Source organism: Columba livia, chromosome 13 (assembly GCF_036013475.1).
Source record: "Columba livia isolate bColLiv1 breed racing homer chromosome 13, bColLiv1.pat.W.v2, whole genome shotgun sequence".
Classification (NCBI taxonomy): domain Eukaryota; kingdom Metazoa; phylum Chordata; class Aves; order Columbiformes; family Columbidae; genus Columba; species Columba livia.
In genome coordinates, this window is record NC_088614.1 from 18,990,722 (window position 1) to 19,004,646 (window position 13,925).

General features: G+C 37.2%; 1 long non-coding RNA gene across 1 annotated transcript in view; it reads right to left on the reverse strand.

Moving 5' to 3' along the window:
• Positions 1-13,925, reverse strand: part of LOC110362292 (uncharacterized) — a 122,443-nt gene that overhangs the window by 71,860 nt on the left and 36,658 nt on the right. Inside the window, exons 3-4 of the long non-coding RNA XR_002419526.2 lie at positions 2,850-2,961; positions 2,106-2,179 (exon numbers count right to left, since the gene is read on the reverse strand). This is a non-coding gene — a long non-coding RNA (uncharacterized LOC110362292). The remainder of the gene's footprint in view (positions 1-2,105; positions 2,180-2,849; positions 2,962-13,925) is intronic.

The following is a 13,925-nucleotide window of genomic DNA, read 5'->3' on the forward strand; positions in this document are numbered from 1 at the left end:
TTGTTTTGAAGAATCCTGCAGATACCTTCTGGCTAGATCTGTATTTAGAAGTATAACACCTTCTCAACTTGCACTCACTGCAACTGGACTTTCAGATGTCACAGTACCCTGCAAATCAAAACTAATGAAAACTTAGATTTTTCAGTTACAAATCAGTTACAAAAGTAAAACTGCTAACAAGACTCTTCTCCATCCTTCATAGCACAGTCCACAGAAAATCACAGGTCTGCAGAGGAATTCCTGTAATACACACTGTCCCCCAAATTTCCAGAGCCTGTGGGGCAATGTCCTTTGTTGGCATGTTCCCTTTCAGTCACATAGGTTTCCACAGGTATCTTCTCCCTCTCCTTATGCTATGATACTTTTCCATTTGTCAAAATACCACTGTATACATCTATAAGTGCTATATTAGGGTACAGGTAATTCCTAGAGGTATTCCTACTAGAAACAGAAGATGGTACCAGCTGAGTCTTTATAGGCCAATAGCAATGCATAACTTAAATTTACATGAAACAAAACATGCTCTGAATTTCAGTTCAGCCTTTTATATGTTGCTCATCTATGTACACAGCTGAAAGCCCTCCCGGTGAGAACAAGTTTTTTCAAAGGAAACAAAAAAAAAGGGTGTTTTCTGGTGTTGTAAGGTATGGCCCAAGTGCTTAAAATATATCCCCTTAATATGAAAACAGGAGCTCTGAACCTGTATTTCTCTACTAGAAAATATAATGTTCATTAATTTTCTATCGTTTTACTGCCTTTTCCAAACTTAATGCAAAGTTCATTCTGCATGGTCTACTAGCTTTTATGTATGTTAACCAATTTAAATGAGAGGTTGTGAAATGTATAATAGGAAATATTACTATTAAAAGTTTATGACAACTCCAACATGTTGAGCATTTGAAGAATTAAAGTGTTCAAAATCAAAGTGCTTGGAGCTATTTGGCAAAACCTTCCAGATCGAAAACTCTGCTTTGCAAAATGTTTAAGTGTTTATTAATTTAAGTAGATTTCATGGAATTTATTTGATCACATTTTTTACAATAAAGCTTTTGCAAAGTGAGCATGCATCCTAATTGTTTATTTACACAATATTAATATTCAGGCAGAAGGATCATGGAAGCACAGTTAATTAAATATAAATTAATGTGATGGAATATTTAATTATCTATTCTACACCTCACAACTAATGATTATGTAAATGCTTTGCATTTAATCTTGTTCCCAGGAAATTAACTTAATGGCCTTCAACAAATGAACATTTTGTATGCATTGCAGGACACTTTATCTAAATTTTAACAGCATGGTATTAGTTTCAGATAATAACATGATTACACAATTTAAAATGTAAATGTATACAATACTTTTGTTTTCTTGATTTTACCTTGGAATTTAAAGTGGAATATAAGGCTATTAATATGATCGGAGCTCTAAGGTCTGTGGTCTAGGTTTTGGACATCATCTGTTTTCTCACTTGTGCTTTCAGCACATTTGCAATGCTCTTTCACTCGAACTCACAGACTATTTCTGGAGAGAACTGGCACGGCAGCTTTTCCAGCTTTCCCATAACATGAACAAGATGGATTCAAAAGGTATATTAAAATGGCTTACCGTAATACAGAGCTCCTGCTAAGTTGCCCAAACCCAGGTGTAGTAACGAATATTGAAAGTTATCTATAGCAGAGATTTTGCTCTGTTGACTGTAGAAAAAGTCTGTACCTTTCTGTAAATACAAAGACTATATATGTTTTTTTTGTTTGTTTGTTTGTTTTTTGGTAGATAGTTAAAGCAGTATGTCCAGAACAGTTTTGACCGACCTCAGAATGAGATTATATAATCACAACAGGTCTCCTTAACCATCAGTAAAGTACATACCAGATATAGATTTAATGTGCCTGGAAAAAAGGTTTCTTGCTACTAACCAGTACAATTAATATGCACTCCAATTTAGGATTAAATCTAGAAGATATATGCTTCTCAGAGAAGAGAGAGGGTTATGTGGGTCTTATGCACATCCAAAAAAATGGCCTAATTATTATTACTTATTTGTCGGCAGTCCCAGGAATGCCTGTGCAGACTGTCAATCACTGCTTATTCTTGTCACTTACTCTTTTGCAGAATGATTACAGCCAGAAAAAGCTGAAGTCCTATTCAAAGTCAGTGGAAGCCAATGGGAAATGACCTGAAATCAAAACAAAGAAATAACAATGAGATCTAATGTTACATTGTATATCTTCAGAGCATTTTACCTCCTTTAAAAAGCAACACAGCACTAAGTTATACAGTTGGCTCAGCTTTACCAAGTAGTGGTAAATGGTATTTAGAAAGAAAGGAGAAAGTATTCGCAGAATAGTTTCACCCAAAAATATAAAATGGAAGTTTTCAAAACTTACTCTGTCATTTTGATATTACTTAAATTAAGTGTTTAATTTGTGAAATAAGGAAGAGCAAGAAGGCTTAAGAACATACAATCTCTGTTTCATTTATAAAGAATGAGAGAAAAAGAAATCCTTAGTTCTGGCCAGGTATGTTCATATGACTTATGTATTTGCTTATCCATAGTGCTGCATTGATTGATCATCACTGTAATTGCACTCAGGAAAAAGGATATGGAAATTCTACAGAAAAAAAAATAGTTGAGTAATTTACCCATTCTGAATTCAGCGGGAACAGATTTTAGTTTTAAGAGATTTAGCTTAAAAAAGCAGCAATAGGAGACTCCATTTTAAAGAACAACTTCTCCACAGAAGTCTGGTTTGCTCTGGATTTCTAACCTGAGATTTATATGTTGAGCAAGTCTTTGGGATTGCCTTCATGGTGTGTCTGAGAAGACTCATTTTGACAGCCCATACCTGGACTTCAGAATGGTGTCTTGGAAGATCAGGAGTAGTAGAAGCAATGTCTGATAAATGAAAGGGCAATTGCACTTCTGACTGGACCCTGATGACAGTTGCCTTCATTGTTCTGCAAGAGAGAGGCAAAGGACACCCATTGTAATATCACAAAATATAACTGGAACTGTGAAACGAGTAAAATTCAGCACTATTTGGAGTGATGTACACCACAGAGTTTCAGCCAGCCAGCCAATTCACATACTGAAGATGTGTTCATAGTCCTTCTGGAATCTGCTGCTCTATTTCACACATTCATGTATATAGCTGTAAGATCCCTCGAGAATAAGAAAGGAAGCAAAGGAATAAAAATAAACTAAGAAGGAAAAGGAAAGAACTGCAATTACCTAAAAGTATACAGCTATGTAATATATATGCAATTAGATAACTCAGCACAAGGTAAGTTCTCTGAACTGTAAGACGCATTGTATCCAAATTCTTGGATGTTCAAAGTATCTTTCCCATTACAAAAGCAGAGTATATATTAAAATATTTTGTGCTTTAGATTCATAAGAGGTACATATTAGTCATAATTCTCTCATCATAACTGCCATCCAAAAATCAGTCCAATAATCACAGTGAAATGCATCCATAAAAGTGAGCTGAACAAATTAAAAATAATTAGTTGACATTGTATTCTTCACTCAGCATGACCTTTTACAATCATCTTCTGCAGGGTTATATTCATGGCTCTTAAATAGGGGGCTTTTGCCTCTGCAAAGCAAATGAGTGATGTTACACTTTGTACGTGAAGATCAGAATATGACATGGGATTTTTGTATCTCTCATATATCTTGCTGATTACTACCAATTAATCTACCTGTCATTGTGTACAAATCCTCTGTTTTATGCTTCCTTTCCTGTTTCTTGTTCTAATTGTCCATTATTAATATTTAGTTTATTCTTTTTCAGGATGAGAAATAGGTAAATCGAGGATTTAATCTTGCAAGGAGAAGGAAAGTTCTTGGAGGAGCTTGGCGGCCAGTGGAACCTGATTACACGCAATAATTACACAGAACACTCAATGCCTTCTAGGATCAGTTGTCAATTAAGACAGAAAGTGGATGACAAAAAGTGGAAATTGTTATTTTTGCATATTATTTCAAAAGGTCTAATTCAACTCTCAAGTCAATGGGAGATTTTACACTGAGTTTAATAAAAGACAGGGAAAACTCTTATCGTTTTGCGTCCTTGAGAATTACAGCAGTTAAACATCTGCCTGTCCAAAACTACAACAAACAAAGCTAAATAAGGATTCCAAAAGCTTCCCTGTAGTCTAGCGTCATCCAGCACGCATCTCCACCAGGGAATATGCCAACAGCAGACCCTACTGAGTGATGAGTTCAGAGCTGGAAATAAAGGACACAATCTGAAACTGGGAACCTATATTCTAATACATCTCTGTATATAACGATAAGATTTCACATTGATATATGATGTCAGAAACCTTTACTGCATGTAGAAACCAGAAACACAATGAAAGAATATAAGCCTCCATGCTCTATAAAATACTCATTAAACTATAGCCGAATCACAATTCCCAATCTGCAGCAGGCTTTATGAACTGCCCATGCCTCTATTAGACTAATGTATTCCTCAGAACACCACCCATTTATGTTGAACATCCCATTTCCTCTTCCTTTTTCCTTTATCTCTGCTGGCTTCCCCTTCAATCTCTTCTTGACCTCCTTGCCCAGACCTTCACCTGCCTTTTTATACTTACTCAGTGGAAAAAGCTGCGAACTAAGCAAGTAGCAGCAGCGATAGAGTTTGTTGGGAAGGTGTGTGGAGAGGGAGTTCTCAGGGTAGAGTGCAGGGGAGGGCCAGTGAGGGCAGATAATGAAGGTTGTGCAGCTCCTTTCGTGTTGCCAGGCTCCCTCTGAATAAAGATGACTACATTACTTCATTTAGGAGAAATTAATTTCCTCTAACTACGAGGACACAGGAGAGCGATACAGTTACCATTGTATGTGGTTATCTTTGACATCTTAAACTAAATGATCTGGCTATTTTCAGCTAAGTCAGCTAAGGGCAGACTTCAGCATCAGATCAGAACTCACACTGTGGCATCCATACTGAGACACATTAATAGCTCTGCCTGTAGGTAGAGTGTGCGCTTTTCTTTCTTCCAGTGACGTAGGTGTATATTCTGATGTCTATCCTGCTTACCATTCTTACAGCCTGGACTCTCTTTTCCTGGCACCAAACATCTTTAGAATGAGACTAAATAGGATTTAACCCAGCATCACCAGCATAACTTCTTCAAATAGTTCGGCTTCACAGCCATAAAATAACAACTACTCCTTGGATTGTGGCAGCACATTCCTGAGCCCGTGTAATCTTAAAACATACATTGCAGGGCTCTAATTTTCAGTGACTGTCAGGTGCCTGTTTATATTGATGTGGTGTGTTGACATTTCAGATATCCTGTAAAGACTTTCACATTGATTTGGACAGAATAGTTCACAATTTTAAAAACTAAGTTTGTGAAAAATCATTACAGCATGTGCCCACTTCAATTTTCAGCTAGGAGGTGAACATAATTCTGTTTTACCCATAACCTTCTATGTTTTTGTGAACAAAACCTGGACTTTTAAAAACGTTCAGCTTTTGCGTGACTCCAGTCCTCTTGGAGACATTGGTAAATACCAAGAGATCTTAAAAACAGCAGAATTAGGTCAGTGCTGAGCACCTTTGAAACTCTCTATTAAATCAATGGCTCAGCCTCTACGTAGTCAAAGAACCTCTGCGTCAAATTTCAAAGCTGATGTCCTTTCTGTCCTTTGTGGCTTTTTATACTGTTTAGGAAAGGACTGCACGAAGAAATGACTGCTGAAGTGTAAGAAAATTAGTTGAATATTTTGCACCTTTTCTACTACGAGGTTTTCCCTTTTCCTTTCTTTATGAGTTGAGAAATAATTGTAATACCTGAGCAGTCAGTGAGTTCACTTTATTAACAGTTCAAACATAATGTGAAGCCAATATGTTTAATGCTAGTTATTAACCTTCTGTAAATTTAGGCTACATTTTGCTCACCTAATTAGGTACACTACATTGTTTTTCTCTTACTGGTTCCTCTTTTTAATGTGAGAGCAATAAAAGCACCATAGGGTGCACTGTATTTTTAAAAAATTCATTAGAGTATATGTTTTGCTATGAATTCTAAATGGTTTATAAACTTTTTTCACTTTCACTATTCTTCCTCAAGTTTTCTTCACTATAAAATATGTGATCCCTAATGCAACCTTCTAAAAACTGACTGTACCCAGTTTGTATCTAATTAATTATCAGCATAATCTCTTCTGGTGACAGTTATTATTTAACAAAGCTTTATAATGCAAATCATGCCATTTACATTTCTATTCAAGTGATTTCTGCATTTAAAATCTCACATAGGATATTGCCTTAGAATCAATTCGCCACTTTCTCATTTTTTCCCCCTTCGCCTTGCTCCTTTACAATTCTCATTTTCTTTTGAAATAGAACAAAACATTGCTAATTTGGCTCAAGTCATTTTCCTCTTCATGGCATTTTCCTCTGTTAGTAATAGTCTCATTGCAGACTGAATAGATCAAGCTATTGAACGTAAAGCTAGAGAGCATTTCACTATACAAGAAATGAAGGAAGATCATGCTGGGACAGTCACCTTCAACATCGTGCATTCAGTCTAAATTTACAGTAATAGACTCATACTCGGAGAATGCTTGCTGTGTTTGTTTGCAAACTAGTATGCAGTACTTACAAGTCTGTGGTTTTATTGACATATTCCTTTCCTTTCCTGTGGTTTTTAATTGAAACCCCCACTGCTCAGCCTAGCTCCTGGAAGTCAGAGAACAGAAGTTTTGTGTTTAGTTTAGCATTTAGACAAGATGAACACATACAGTAGAGTTCTGCTGGTTGATTATGAAACACATAGTTCAGGGTTGTTGGGGTTTTTGTTTTGATTAACACTCATGACATGTGTATGGAATTAGCCCTATCAAATTAAATGAATGATGAAGAAAATGTCTTAATGTGAAGATCAGCATGTGACTAAAGCAGGCATTTTAATATCACTGGGTTTGTTAGAACGATATTTGCTAGAAGGTATTTGCTTCCTGCTGACTGCGTGTCTGACCTGAGGATTCAGTTCACAGCCCTCTCAGCTACGATGTTTTAGTAAGCCCAGTTAGCCAAGGCTGGGTTTTCATTCTGGTCACTATCTGGATGAGCTGAGACTGAGTCAAGAGTAGTCCTGTGTTTCATAAGGAAGGTATGATTGGTTTAACAGTATCCAGTGCTCTTCACCAGCATCCAAATACTACGACTTTTGGTATTAACAGAGTAACAAAATGCGATCACAAAAACGATGTGAACTGATAAACAAAAGTAATGTGAAACTAAAATCACGTTTCTAGGCCCGGACATATGACCTGAGTTGGAATTCTGATGACTTGTACCTTTGCCTTATGTCAGGTGTTAAAATGCATTGAAAGCATTGGTTTCCAGTACAGCTTTCACTTAAAAAAGGCAAGGTAATGCAGATTAGATGCAACTATGACCAAAAGTGGCAACTCATATCCAACTCAATTCCCAGTTCCTTATCCCGATCATAATATTTATTACATTATTAATATCCACCTACTCTAATGCCATTTTCTTCAAATGTTTAATACTTCGTTTGTCAGGTCCAACAAGAATTGACTGCAGGTACCCTGAGGGGAGCAAATGGCATAATCTTGACACTAACACACCTGGGGCCAAGACTGTACCTTAATGTCTAGGAGAAGTCAGGCTGGTGCCTGACCTGTGGGTTCACCAGCAGCAGAAGCGTGCTCAAAGCCAGCAGAAACTGTGCCGTGAACACAAGCTCTGAAGTTGCCAGGACTCCTTTGGGTGATTTGTGTTGCAGCACATCCCCTGTGCTGTTCCTTTCATGTATCTAATAGCAGTTAGGATGGATACAGTCCTAGAAGTAAGGGAACCCTCTTCCATGTTTATGGAAGCTGTTGCACAATGATATAAACATCACCAAGTCTTGATTTTAAAATGTTAATTTGTCTTCCCAAATTACCACACTCGCATATGGCTCATAATTGCAGTATCATGGAGTGTCAATTGAGCAAAACAGATGTATTTTTCAAAAAAATGTGACACTGTTTGCAAAAGCACTCTATTCTCCATGGGTGTGCATGCTGCTTCCACCTTCTGCTTCAGTACCTACATATTGATGCTGCTGAACTAAATGCAGATTTTCTGCTTCAAGTATATACAACATTAACATTCAGGCCAGCAAATCACTTCATTCTGAGAGTGTTTGGATGTGGATAATGCTGAATAAACCGGTTAAAGCAAATGCTTGTGCATGAAGTAACAGAGCAGGATTTCCTATAGAAGCCACAAGAAACCCCAAAAAGGGTATTTTGATATTGTGGCAGATCACTCATAAATTAGGAAAAAAACCCTGAAAAGTATAATATAGCTTCAGGTATAGAATCTTGTCCCATTAGGTTTTAAGTTTGTGACTCCCAGGGGATCCACACATCTCTGGCAGGTAGCACGAAGGGCCAAGTTGGTCTGAAAATACCCCATTGACCTTAACAAGTTTACGTTGTCCTGTGTGGTCCTACATGAAAGGTGCTGTTTGTCAGTTCTTGACCAAATCGTCCTGGACATTTAGTCCTGTCTTTCTCTTTGGAAAAGACTTTGCAATACATTACATGTTGGACATCATTTTGGCACAGCTATTCCAACTAAGATGTGCTTTGCTACAGTCTTGTGACTGTGAATACCATTTTACCCTAAGAAAGCTTCCAGGAATTCAGAGGCATTTAGTGCATTTCAACTCACAGGACAGGAAGGCTTTTGTGGAAGATGTTTCACTAATTCTCATTTCAAAATTTAAGCACCTTTTCTTTTCTCTTCTTGTTTGTTTCTGCTTTTATTTTACTTTCTAATATTTTTATTTTTTTTTAATCGGAATGCCATCCTCCTGATCTATTTTAAATATTAGCTTTAGCAAAGCCATGTTTGTAATTTGTGTTGTTCAAGAAATTGATTGCTTGATAGTTTTAGCTCTGTGGTGTGAAAAAATACCAACCAACCGCAAAACAGAACAAACCAAAAACCCCACCACACCACTTTCAAAAATTGCAGGAAAAAATATCCATTGTAAATACTGTTATCTTGAACTAATTTCTTTCAGTTATCATTCTTAATTGCTTGCTGTGCAACTAGTCATACCGTTCAGTAAATCAAAAACAGCCTCATGCAGTTAGTTTTTGATCTCTATTACTTTTAAGTTTAGCTCTCCAGTAGTTCAGAACGAGTTTTTCATTGCATTTCTGTCTATCTTCATGTATTTTCTTGCAGTAGAATTTACAGCAGTATCTTCTTCACATAAAGAAGAGATCTGAAGGTGATGGATGCAGAAGTACTTCTGAAACAGTGTGATATACTGCTGTTATCTTTTAGCTCTTTTGTACGCAGTGCTCCCATGGGAGTTGGATGAAGTGAGAGTATGGACTGAACCCTGATTGTGCAAGTGAGAAGCTCTTACTGGATACAGGCAGAAATAATAAGAAATAATAATAATGCATAGAAAAACAACCATATTAATTTAATAATTCTATTTTTGTAACAATACACTTCTCATAAATAGCAATACTTAAAATATATAGCAGCACTCTTCCTCTCTACTTTGCATTTTGGATTCCTCAAGATGTTTACCTTTTGCCTTTTCTGACGCATTTTTCATTTGGCTTCCTCTTATTCAAAGGAGATGATACTGAATTTTGTGAGTGTGGCATGAAAGCATGGGTCAGTTCCCTCCCAAAGTCACTGAGCACTTCATAGAATTTGGTCTGTTATCCCTGCATCAACCCAGACACCTTCTGCCTTGTTATGAAAGTTGGTAGAACAGTATTTTGAGACACCGTAGACTGCTGTTGTACTCTTGGGCTGCTTTAGGGAAGTTTTTACACTTCTCTGGGCCTCTTTTTCTCCAATGTAGGGATGGTAATACCAGCTTGCTTTCTAAAGCATTTGCAAAAATACAATACCACGCAGTCAGAGTTACTATTACTATCTTATTATTTCACTTACCACTGCTGAAACATATATTTAACTCATTTTATCTTAGTAAAGAATACCAAATCATAGGTGGTGCCAGCAGTTCCCAGCGTATAAAGATATCATAGCGGGCACACCATCACCGCCGGGAACAAGGTTCTGCCACTTGGAGCTGTGCATCAGAATAGAACATCATTGTGTCTGGGAATCTGATTTTCCACGTTAGAAAATCAGCATTGCAGATAAGACACTATATTGGCTTCTTTTATAGTTCATGCCACTAAGAGATCTAGGACACAATTACAGATTCTTATCTTGCTGTCCTATCAGATATGAAATTGTGAACTTATCAAAATGTCACCATTGGAAACAAAAAGCAAAACTGCCTTTTTTTTCTTTTTACTGTGTAATGTGTTCCTATCCGCTTTGTGGCTCAATTCAGTTTTTACAAGGCTTCCCTATGAGCTGCAAGGATCTGATTTATGAGTCCACATTAAAGCCTCCTTCACTTTTGAGGTTCTGCTTAACTATTTATGATATGAAAGTATATTGAAAAATAGAGCTTTAGTTTCTTATTATGGGCTTTTGCTTGCTACCCTTGTTGCACGTTCATTACAGATTGTGCAGGATGTCCCATATTTCTATTTTTTGTGTATCTCTGGTATATGTGAGAGCTCAATTTGATACACTGCAATATATACTCTCTCAAACAAAAGTTACCAGATCAGATCTAAAGAAAAGTCTTCATCTCCTATTAGTATGGGTGAATAGAGATGAATATTTTATCACATGCTATTATTATGGATGAATCTTTGATTCTGGATGTCTTTCTATGAGGTGGAAACATGTGATACCACATTGCAGACAGATTCAATATTACAGAGCTACAGTGATGTTTACACATGATTACTTGGATCAGTATCCCAAAATCTGTCTGCATAACAGAAAAGCATGTTGTATTTTGCCTCATAGTATTTATAAACAGGACAGATTGTTCCCAGTACTTCCATGGCCACAAGAATGTATTGTAGCATCTGTTCAGATTGGGTTTTTGACTCCGGGAAGGTTTGGAGTGAAAGCACAGTCTCTAACCACTGCTATCTACAAGTGAACCAACAGGTGCTGAGGCTGAAGAAAAAACACAGAGAGGACACGGACTGTGAGAAATCAAAATTCTACTGTCCCTTGCCCTTACTAAGTACGTGAGAGAGCAGTGATGTAGTCAGGAAAGTGGGTTACATAAGGAAAAGAGCTGATGTAGCATTGAGAATTGTCTGCACCTAGAATTCACCTACACATGGCATAGCTATGTACCAGATCTCACCTTCATAAAAAAATACAGGAAGTTTCACATTCTGGAGTGATCTATCAAGGAATAGGTAAAGATACACCTACGTAAGATATGCGTATGTTCAAAAAGCCGCTTATTGCCTATGTATGCCCATTTTAGAATGGTCTAAAACTCTTTACAACCGGATGTAAAGGCAAGAGTCTACAATGGAGGTATGAAACAGCAACTTGGCATACAATAGCTATGAAAGACATATAGGCTGTTGGGAATAACTAGTAAAGGAACTGGTATCTGGGCAGCGAACAGCATTATAGCACTGTACATGTGGTATATTCACACCTCCTTTATTACATGCAATTTTAATATCTCAAAAAGGGATAAAATAGACCTAGGAAAAGATTACTAGTGCTATCGGAGATATGGAACAGCTACTCTATTAAGGGAGGCTGAGCAACCCAGGATTCACAACCTTGGAAAAGATCATAAATTGTAAAAAAAAGAATGTAAGTGAGGACTATTAACAAGTTCTTATAGCAAAAACTGATAAAGCATGAGGTTTCTAAGAAGAAATACCTTCTACAATTCAAAATCTATGCTGTGCCACAAAGTGCTTTGCATGCAAAAACTTAAATGAGTTCAAAGAGTAGATACACAAGAAGCATGTAATAATATGTTTAAATATAGCTATTTATATGATGATAGTGATGTGATTTCTGTCTCAGAAAGTCTCTAAAGAGTATTTGTGCAGAAGCTGGGAGCTTGTATCTGGGAAAACAGTAATATAAACTTGTTTACTCCTTCACCACGCCTCAGTGTTATAAGAAACGTTCCTTCTATCTGAGTCGGCCTGGCCATTGTTCCCCACTATTGTATTGTATTCTGCTTCACAGTAGAACCAGTATTGGCAATTCGTTTCTTATTTTCTAGCATTTTAGCTCTCATAGTCTTCTTGCCATAGTCAATTGCAAACTCATTCATGGCATGTTAGAGTTAAACTATGAGTGGTTTTAATTTAAAATATATTAGCATACTACATAATTAATTAGACTTTTACACTTCAGTGAGCTTTGGTTCCCCAAAGAAAATTGAGCATAGAGAATATAATTTGATTTAACTTTTTGTCAAGGTTTAATCTACCTGAAACATTGTTCTATTTCAGGGGAAGTATAAACTGCTTAGATTTTGTCAGAATTTTATTTGTGGGAACAACATTTATTTATTTTAATAGTAAAATTTTAAAAAGTCATTTAAAAAGAATGCTTTATCCCTTCCCAATTTCCCAATTTATACATAAATATATACATATATGCAAGGAATACATTCAGGCTGTATCCAAGGAATATGAGTACAGTTGTCAGTATGTGAAAGCTTGTGACAGAAGTGGTAATTCTACCAGAGATAATTAAACACTTACAATAAAAAACAAAATTAAAAAGAATAGGTGAGAAGAGTGAAGAAAATAAATGCCTTCACAACTGCTAAGTAGGTTAAGAGGAATTGGTCCTGCTGAGGATATTTAATGGTCTGGGCTGTTCACTGACCACCAGACATTTGAGGAGCCTGTGCAGCTGACAAGCGATGTTTCCTGTTTAAAGGGGTACTGAGAAGAGCTAATAGCAAAATTCTCCTCTAGCCTTTAGTATTACAAAGACTAAGTACCTATAGTGAGCTCTCCATTAACTGGGATAAGCTGAGATGGAGAAACCCATATGATTCAAAAGTTCTTATCCTATTCTGTTTCTAGATTTGACATGCCTCTGAAATGTTTCTCTGAATTGTACTACCAAGTAGTCTCACTTTCAAATACAATTATGCAGATAACACCATAGACATACACAGTAATATCACAAAACTTAAAGCAATCTACCCATGTTTAGGTTATGCTGAGCCAGAGCTGATCAGGTTCTCTCAAACCTAGATGCACTAGGTAGGGCAGTGCAGAAACATTAGAACATTAGAAACACTTCCTTTTCTGTTAAGAGTTTTAAGGCAAAGAGCATCAGGTAAATTATTTTCTAATGTTCCATGATCTACCACATCAAACAGTCTGTCCAACTAGATAAAATGTACAGATGGATTAAAATTCCCATATTGTGTACACGGAATGCCAGGTGAGATATGATGAAATGCTGGAATAGGTTGCCTAGAGAGGTGGTAGATGCCTCATGCCTGGAAACATTCAAGATCAGGTTGGATGGGGCTCTGAGTGGGGAGGGTTGGACTAGATGGCCTTTAAAGGTCCCTTCCAACCGAAACTATTCTATGATTCTATGAAGAAAATTATTATGCAAGAGCAGGGATATAAGGATTATGGCATAAAATAGGGAAATATATTATAACTCGTGAAGATAGCAGAGATCGTGCTTCCTGGCCCAACTGTCACAAGCACTGACTGGGCAAGGGGTTCATCACCTTTTGGGGGGTATCCCCCTGGAGCCTCTCTGAGCGGCACACCAGGGAGTGACTCCACCAGCCCATCTCCTTTTCACACTCCCTGATGGCCCTCAGCATCTCAATCTCCTCCTTAAGCTTTGCAGCCATGTTGAGCAGATCTTGCACTCGCCCGCGGCACAAGCCGATGGCCCTTCCAGTACCCGGTGACAGCGACGCGTCGCTGTCCTCCCGGAGGCTTTTTCAAGGCGAGAGGCTTAGTACTCCACTTAGGCTTGCTAATGTAGGAATTTCTATAGAGCATA